Source organism: Drosophila elegans, unplaced genomic scaffold, assembly GCF_018152505.1.
Source record: "Drosophila elegans isolate 14027-0461.03 unplaced genomic scaffold, ASM1815250v1 contig_814, whole genome shotgun sequence".
Taxonomy (NCBI): domain Eukaryota; kingdom Metazoa; phylum Arthropoda; class Insecta; order Diptera; family Drosophilidae; genus Drosophila; species Drosophila elegans.
Window position 1 is genome coordinate 9848659 of NW_024546167.1, and position 9867 is coordinate 9858525.

Here is a 9867-nt window from a genome sequence, read left to right on the forward strand (position 1 = left end):
ATATTATATCCTCGTAAAAAATATCAATGAATACGGATTTAAAAACTATATTTATTTTATTGTAGGATAATTAAGAATGAATGGTAACTTTAACCCAAAAAATCACATAAAACGTATGAATTATAAGTAATTTTCTTTCCTGTTACTTATATCCTTTTTAAGTCTTATATTATATTATTAAGTAAACAATTCAAGCAAATGTATTAAAATATTCAAACGAAAATATTTTTTACATTTATATATTTATGTTACCGCGTAAAAGTATTTATTTGTTGCGAAATATTTATTGTAAATTTATTTATATTTATTTCAACTTTCCTGCTTATTTTTTTCCTTGAAAGGTTCCTTCAAACTTAAATATGACGCATACAGTTTTCTGTTTTGAGCCAATGCACCAACTAAAAGTAAAAGGCGGCAGCACCGGGAAATAATGAAAAACTACTGGTTTTCATTTGCAATAAGCTTTGGCGCCGATTCCGCACTTTCCCCATGTTTATGGTAAAGTTTTTCGAGCTGCAGCTTCAGTTTTTAGCTAAAACCATTTCCCCTTTCCACTTGAAATATGAATATTCATTCTGTAATTTTTGCTTTAGTCCTTGTTGCAGGTGTTTTTGTTGTTGCTATTGCAACTGTGGTAATTAGGTGCTAATGTTTGCCAGAGAGAGAAGGGGAGGTAGCTGTAGGAAAGAGAGAGAGGGACATACAGTGCATGTAATTGGATGCGTCAGATTGCAAGCTAATTATAGGCAATGCAAATACAAATACGAGCAAACCGCCAAAACTCATCTGATCAAACCTCTACATCCGATACTCTTCATAGCTTCAAGGCTGTTTTGGACTGTTTTTTTTTTTTTTTTTGGGGATGTGTATATATTTATATCCAAACTAATAGCGGGCTATAAATCTGGCAGAGCGCGTTTCGCCTTAAGCCACAGAATAAAAGCATAAAAGTTTTCACGATAAATTTCACAAACAAACACCTGAGATACATCATTAGATTAAACACAAAAGATACCACGAAATGAAGAAAAAGGGGGAGGTGGTCGAAAAAACGAAGACACAAGGCGTTTGGTGTCGGAAACCACAACGGGAGGAGATTAGCTTTCCCGAACAGTAGTGCAATGATATAACAAAATAAATCAGTAAATTGGTTACAATCATAATCCAAATAAGGTTGATTTTTAATGCTTACAAAGTAGATTTTTTTGGAGTTTCCAAAGTATTTTTCGTCTTTAAAATGTTTAAAAAAATTGTATTACTGTTGCTATAAATATTTTGAAAAGGTTAACTGTGGAAGCAATAAAAATATAGGAATTCCACTCAAAAGAAACTTATTTAAATTCCATTTAAATATTTCTTGTTAAAGCCTTAAGTTTTCTTCTTTTTATACAAGTTTCTGTATAAACAAATGAAATCAAATAAATATGCAAATAATCACAAATTACCATTTTAGAAAGGGTTTAAAAGTATTATTAAAATCTATATCATGTTTTTCATATTATTCCCAATTGTTGTGCAGGCACTTATTTACTTGATTAGACTAAAAATAAAACCATATTTCTTGAAATTTTATGTTCTTGATTTATATATATCCATTGGTATTTTCTTAATAAGAATCTGCTCCTCTATAACCACTGTATAAGCCGTAATGTTCCTGTTTTTTCCTGCCGTTTCCTTCTTCATTTTCCAGAGCTACCTGGCAAGCTCATTAGTGAAAAATTACTTTTGCGGTGACTTATGTCATTTTGCATGAATTTGTATTTCTGCTTTTGTTTCTCGCAGCTTGTGTTCTGCTTTTGTTGGCTTTTCCGCTGCGGCTGCCTTGCATTTGTGGCTTGCGGTTGGTCTTAGCAAAGAAATAGCTGGTCATGAATCATCATCTGCATCATTTGGCCCACAGAGACACAGAGAGACAATGAGATGACATTGAGGGGAAAATCCTTTGCCTTTGGCTTAAAGACAGCCAATTTCCACCACCGTTACGTGCTGCAATTGCAAGGATGTCAAGCAAAGCTTTGTGTGACTGTGTGACTTTGGCATGCAAATCATTGAACGGAATGCCAACCGCTCGGAGATTACTCAACAATTTTTTCTCACCCGCAAAATGTTCGTTTAATGAAGCCCGATTAATACGCACACACACGTCATGAAATATTATTAACGCTGCTGCTGCTGCGGTTGGTAATTAAAAAATTGCTCATATGTCACGTGAGCCAATCTCTCTTGTTTTATCGTTTTTTTTTTATAAATTTTGCGCATACTCTGCGCCGCGGGTGGCTGAAGTCAGCACACAAATGTCAACAGTAAATGCTGAAATTTAATAACGAAAAAAATGAGCAGCAACCAGAATGAAAAATTAAAAATTATAACACACCATGTGGACGGAGGCGAAAAAAATATTATTTATATTTCATCGGGCACTTAAACACTTTTACGGAGCGTCAAATCTTGCTGTTGAAGCTTTAATCCGGAGGGTTTAAAAATGCGTTCAAGTGTGTCGAGATCAGATGGAAATCTCGTTAATTAGCTGTGTTTTTAAGGGGTTTTTATAAAAAGATTTTAAGAACTGCTGATACCAAAAAAAACTAGAAACAAGGAGAGGTAAGCAAAAATCTCTTATAATCAAACTTCTTTAAAAATTCTGTTGAATTTCAAGATTTTGAGGAATAGCTTGTTAACAAACGCTTAACAGCTTTTGAGATCCTATACATTCCTACATCAAATATATATTTATAATAATACAATAAATAAATATTGCGCAGATTTATTAAAAAAAAATTCACAATTAATAGAGCCATAAAATATAGTTGTAAACAAATTAAGGTACAAATGGCATACAATATACCAACACAAAACATGCCCTCACAAAAAACACAAATTAAATTCAGCAATAATTCGAATTTTCGCACAGCAAAACTCTGCAGTTGACATTTTTGGATTTGAGCTCGGGTTAAATAAATTAAATTGTTACATGATAATCGCCAAAAAATAAACATATAAATTGAGATAGAGATGAAAAACAAGAACGTTCTGTCCAAACGTTGCATCAATGAGGAATTTCAGTGTGTGCAAATTAAATTAAAATGCCAGCGCGCAAAATGCTGGCAAAAGAAATGTATTTTCTTGCTAGTTTTTTGCTGTTGTTACTTGATATGTGAGTGTGCGAGTGTGGCTACTGGTTTGGCCAGCAGCTGGGGAAAAAAGAGGAACTATGCTGAAAATATCAGTAGGAGTGGCAATAGTAGCCTCGGCACGCTTCATATTGCTCACGCGCTTCGCTTCGTTTCTATTGAAGCAAAGGACGAAGGACGGGCTTTCTTTGCCCAAACCCCCCTCCATCCTTTGCAGCATTTTCATCAGCGCGGCGCGCACACCGCGTTGTCATTTATCAAAAAAACTAAAAGAATATATTTGCATTCTGAAATATGGCATTTTTATGCATTGGTGTGTTGCATTTTGCAAAACGGCAACAACATTCATCCCTTCGTCCTTTCAGAACGCAAAAATTTCATATGAAATACGAATTCATAAGGCGAAAAATACGTGTGTGTGCTTGTGTGAGCTTGCGGTGCGCGTTGTGTATACGCCACGTTGCTCGCAATTTATTCAGACATTCACTTACATATAACCACATAAACACTCACACACACCCGCTTATTTGTTACATCGACACACACAAACACACCTATAAACGCTCGTATATTTGCTTAATACTCGTCGGAAAGAAAGTTTTGCCCTAAGTGCATTGGCCAGTCCTTTGCAAACTGATGACTAGCTGAGATGAGAACTTTGAACTGTTGTATGGGAACAACAAATTGATGGCAGCACAACATAGAAATTAATTTTTTTTGTATAATTTTATTATTTATTTCCCTGTTTTTATTTTTTTGTTTTATTGAGTGGGATTTAGTCCTCTTATCATTCTAACTAATATTTGTTGTTCTCTAAATCAAAATAAAAAAAAACAGTTTTTTTATGTTTTCTTATGGAAAGCTGTCAAAACTTTGACTCAGAGCTCAAAAAATATATTTTATAAATTAAAAAGAAAAATAAAGCAAAAAAACTTTCATTATATACAACTTTATAATCGGAAGCCTGCAAGTAAAGTTATGGATTTATAGCTGTAGGTTTTATGTTACCATAGCAAAGCCATTTTTCGGAAATTTAGAAAGGGGTAACATTATAAAAACTACAAAAAAAAACGACTCAAACCAAGCTTTAAACGCAGATTTTTAGAGAATAAAGCAACAAGCCTTTAAAGATATACAACTTTGAAATCGGATGCGTGAAAGAAAAGTTATGGACTTAGAACTGCTGTTTTTTTGGTCACTTTTCTGCAAAGACGATTTTTTCGGAGATTAGAAAGGGGTAACATCATAAAAATGACAAAAAATCGACCCGAAATTACAAACCAATTTTTAAACGCAGAGTTTTAGATAAAGTTATGGAATTGAAACGGCAGGTTTTTGGTAACTTTTATACAATGATGTTCTTGGAAAATAAATTATGGAGTTATATCAAAAAATTAAAAACCCAAAACTTTATCACAAAATTTAAACGCAAATTTTTAGAGACTAAAGCAACAAGACTCTAAAAATATACAACTTTAAAATCAGAAGCCTGTAAGAAAAGTTATGGCTTTAAAGCTGTTGGTTTTTTGGTAACTTTTCAGCAAAGCCATTTTCTGAAATATAGAAAGGGTAACATCATAAAAATTACAATAAATCGACTCTAAATTAAAAACCATGTTTTAAACGCAGTTTTTTTTAGATATTATATAATATTTTCTTTGACAATGGTGCAATCTTATTAGTACTCTGAAACACATTTTAATCGATTTGTCTTTTGAAGCAAATGTTGGTTTTCTATCAAAAGAAACATTTTCTTAAAAAATTTGCTGAACACAAATTAACATTATGGGCAAGCAACTATTTCAATGCTATTGAAGATGAAGCTGCTCAACAAACTTCGCCCCTGTCAAGCATAAAGACACAAATGGCTGGCATAAAATACAAAGCTTTATGCTTTAATAAAATGCCTCATGGGCTTACACACTCGCACACATGTTATTCAATTGCCAGAAGGCGAGTGGTGATCCCCTGGCTACGCCAACAAATTAAGCATTGACTACAGTGTCCTGTGAAAGAGAGGATGTATCCCTGCCGGAGAAAGAGATGGCGAAATGGAGCATGGCCATCGGCACATGCAGTAGCACCTTAAGCACAGTTCAGACTTAACACTCTCTTGCCCGAATTCTACTTTCGGCCCAACTCTGACCCTTAACCACCTGCCAATGTAACATGCTACTTGGCCAACTGTATTTGTAGTTTCTCGCCACTACCCAGTAGTGGAAAAGTATGCAAATTACAGGCGGTGCTACACCAATAACTAGAGTTTTGATAATAATTCTTGTAATCTAAGATTGTTTTCTCTCAATCATCTCCATCTTTTTTATACTAAGCTCTAAAGGTAATTTATTAATAAAACTCATTATCCAATTTTAACGGTAAGTAGTTATCAGTATATATACTGACTTACCTATTTTAAATACATTTTCAATTAATACAATGATGACTAACGCGTCTACTCTTTTCTACAACCAATTTTATTTCCTGTTTGCTACCCCCTTTAAGTATTTTATGCTTGTTCGTTTTCCTTTCTACTTTACGCCTCGCATCTGCTGGGAAATACTTTTTGGTCGATGTTTACTAATTAACCGAAACATGCGCTCCTTGTATTTACGCCTTACTTTGGCACTTCCTTTTGTTCCACCCACATGAGCAAGTGTTAGTTCGTATCCTGAAGTGTGCACATGTATGCGTGGCATTGATGAAAGGCCTGGGCAAAATTCCGGCACAGGCTTTATGTCTGTATTATTTTGCAATTAAGAAACTGCGCCCCAAAGCAACGCCCATATACTTTTGGCTTAACAGAAAACACAAAAAAAAACAGCATCAGGAAGCAGAAATTTATTGGCTTTAAGGCTTTTGGACAGACTGTTGGCCGGCATTATTCATTTTGCAGTCAGCGTTTTCCTCTTTATATTTCGTCGGGCAAATACTTTAATTGCAAATTGCTCGTTGCGCATACGCCCCGTGTGTCCGTTGTTAATGAGCTGATAATGAATTTATTAAATTTACTACTCGTTTGCATTTTATAGACCAGTCGATAGATAAATTAACTCTCCGTGCTCTGTGTTTTTTTTATTATTGTAATGAGCCAGCAATATTATTTATTTATTATTTATGCAGAGACGAACCATGTAAATTGATCCCAATGTTGTTTCACATTTTACCATTCCTTTATTATTGTTAATTTATGCACTTTGTTTAATAACTTTAATGGTAACCAGAGGAAGGAAGGGGCAAAAAAGTATGTGGGCCATAATAAATCAGCATTTACGCGAATGAACCGCTGCAGATGAAAAAAAAAGGGTCTTTAAAAAAACGATACAAAAACAAGCCAATGCCCTTCCCAGAGTTTATTAATAAATTAAAATTATTAATTAGTTAATTATTCATTCTGTAAATTAAAGGTTTTGTTTAAAGAAAGAATGACTAATAACAAATTTTTAAATACAATATATATATATATGAACAATAACATAAAACCAATCTGCAGCACATTTGTGGTTCGGTGATAAAACAAATAAAATAAAATATAGACAATGCATTAAATAAAATACAAATTAGGTGAATTTTACATTGGTTTATTTATTTTATTTATTTTCGGCTCACTTTTAAGTTTTAATCCCCTTTATTTAGCTCCCCCTAACGGCGTTGATTGCCCTCCATTATGCCGCAAAATTTGTAAACATTAAATGCTAATTAAATTTAAATGCAATTAACTTGAGTGCATGATTTGATACGGACTGAATAAATATATATGTTTCAAAATATTTTATAAATATGTATCCTTTTAAACGGTCGTTTCATTAGGCTTAGCATAAAACAAAGTAATTAACGGCATTGATATTCGTTTTCTGGCCTCAAATTGCTGTTTGAATGTTGATTTAATTGGTTCAGTGAACTATAATGTAATGCTTGTGGCCAAATAGTTGTTGCATTTTATTTGAAATTGATACATTTGTTTATACAAAGTTGAAGCCAGCTGCGATTTTATATCGAATAAATAAAACTTTATATACTCAACAATACCCTCTCATTTTTTTCTAGAAATTCACATTTACTCAGATAATTTTGCTTAAATGGAATGGGGCCTATGAATTTTTCATAGTTTTATTACCAACACAAACTATTTTATTAAACAAAAAACAAAAGCATATTCTGAAAAGGTATCTTTCTGTATTTTAATTTTTTTTACATTTAGAAAATGGAGTTAACTAATGCAGATTAGAACATGAGAACCTTTCGTTAGTTAAGAAAGGTGCAATATTTTAATAAATAAATTCGCAGATAATTTTAACAAGTAGCAATTAAATTTGAGAAAACATTTTATTTGGAATGCCTTTAATCAAATCTTTCTTTAAATCAACCAAACAACGAAACACTGATTTGAAGCAATCATTATTTCACTATGTTACTACGTTGTACAGTTTATACTTGCTATTAGCAAACCATAAAATAAATGACGAATATAGGCTTTTAAAATTGCTCATTTACTCAAAACTAGTTGTAAAAGCAACAAGCAACAAGACACAGGAACTCATTTAAGCTGAAACAAAAACCTTTAATTTATATTAAAAACGGCAACAGTAATTTAAGTAAATTAATTTAACCTTTAGGTTATCCTGGTGGGCAGCAATTTCCAAAACCTGCGCAACGTAGATCACAAAATTCAGGCTGCTGAGTACTTGATATGGTAATAAAAAGTACTATCATCCAAAGATCGTTTGACTTCTTCATTATTCGCTCGTTCAAAAATACTGTATTAATTATACGAGACTTTACAATTAACTACAAAAAGCCAAAGGGTTTTTTCCATTTGGGAAAATTTAACTAAATTAATGATATTTGAGTTGGTAATAAAGAATTTGGTAAGGTTTAAACATATGAAATTAGCTTATAAAAGAGCGTAAAAAGAGCGAAAGCTAGAATTTAATACAATATAACAGCAGAGATACAAATAAAAATTAAATGGTTATTATACTAGCAAATTAATAATTCTTTACTATTATTAGGCCAAAACAAAAAAGCTTAAAATATGAAAAGGAAAGAATGCTTCTTTTGTATAAATTTTACCTTCTATTAATACCAAACTGAACTTATTGGTAGGTTCCAAAACGGATGCACATTAATTTTGGAATTAGATTTTTAAATTGTACCTGTCCCCGTCATAATTACCTAAACAAACTAAAAAATTTTGTTTCCAAGAAACAAGTCCACAAATAAACATGAAGGTAACAGCATTTAATCATGCTTAGGAAAAAACGTTTTTTGATTTTATATTTAATTTATCTTTACAAATTTTAAAACTGTTTCTTTATAATCAATTTATTTTGGAGTTTGCTTTTTGGAATGATAAACACCTCAACGAGAAAAATGTATTTATTCTATAAATAATTAAAGAGAAACGCATTACTTTACCTGAACAGGTTGCGCAGCATTCTGACTAGATATATTTACAATCTTTGGGACAACCCGGTGGATATGCAATTATTATAATTATTACTACTATCCAAAAGAGGAATTGAGGACCCTTTAATAATATACATTTTCTCTAGTTTTATAACGGGCAAGGCAGCCTCTTAGTGAAAAAAGTCACAGAAGTTTGTGCATTTAAACAGGTTTTGCTAAATCAATATGAGATGGTATAATACGATTAGTTCGCGTTGTTAACCCATCAAAAGAAAACAAAAAATTGTAAATGTTTATTGTTGCTATACCTTCTTTTAATTGTATTAATTTTTATAAATGATTATTTATGAATTCTATATATGCTCACATAGGCGTTTAGAATATTTCAGCACAGTTTTTAAAGTTAATTCGCCAGTTAAAGTAAGCACATGTATTTATACCTTAAAAAATTTGAATCAGCACTACAACTGTGGTAATTCTTTTTTTTTCCTTTCGTTGAGCACTTGATTTGCGATTGGACTTTAACCACATTCTGATGCGTTTTCAATATTTTCAATTGTTTAAGTGCCACGCCCACACATACACAAACCGTCGAACATTATCCCTATTGTTTTACAAACATAGACAATGGGGAAATCCTCTTATTCAAGGTATCAACTTTATCTGCAGCATAATAAGCAGTAAAATCGCCGCACCCACTCCATTTCGTTTCACGTTTATTATTTATTTATTTAAAAATTTCCGCCTAGTGTGCGCCACGATGGCCTCTCGATTCTTCCTTCTCTTTGTGGTCCAACCTTTTTAGCCACTTTCGTTTTAATGTAATCAAATGAACGTGCCTCGCATTATTCTGTTGCCAATAAATTTCACGAGGCAAATAGATGAGGATTGGATACCGGTCCCCTTGGTTGTTGGCTACTATTTTCGGATGGTGGCGTCGCTTTCACCCACGGGAACGTAATGTCGTGCATTGTAAGAAATAATCATTAGATAAAATCACATTTTATAAAAAATAACTAAACTGAAAATTAATTGTACAGTTATTATATATTAAACATTAAAAAAAAAGTTTTTTTTCCAATGTAATCTTTAAGGTCATTAAAAATAGCAAATTTGTTTCCGAAAATGCAAATGCAAGCTGAAAGAAAGAGCTTATTACTACTTATTATTACTTACAATATTCATAGACATCTTTATATTACTTGTAAATTACGATTCGGGTTTTTTTAAGTGTGAATATTCCCCCGACTCTTTGCAAACTCCCACGAACAATAACAATGAGCTGGCTTCGATTCTCAGTTGCTGTTGTCGAAACGCCTTTTCCTTTTGG

The 9867-nt window shown here is 32.5% G+C and overlaps 2 long non-coding RNA genes across 3 annotated transcripts; both read right to left on the reverse strand.

Moving 5' to 3' along the window:
* Window positions 1–5954: 5954 nt before the first annotated feature.
* On the reverse strand, window positions 5955–8695 carry LOC108138685. Its single transcript, XR_001774138.2, has 2 exons — window positions 8547–8695; window positions 5955–6414 (listed from the first exon to the last, which is right to left on the reverse strand). It is a non-coding gene; the product is annotated as an uncharacterized LOC108138685 (long non-coding RNA).
* On the reverse strand, window positions 6694–7943 carry LOC108138684. Of its 2 annotated transcripts, none has more exons than XR_001774136.2 (2): window positions 7739–7943; window positions 6694–7674 (listed from the first exon to the last, which is right to left on the reverse strand). It is a non-coding gene; the product is annotated as an uncharacterized LOC108138684 (long non-coding RNA). The 2 variants fall into 2 exon arrangements; XR_001774137.2 differs by having other exon boundaries at window positions 6694–7687.
* Window positions 8696–9867: the final 1172 nt, after the last annotated feature.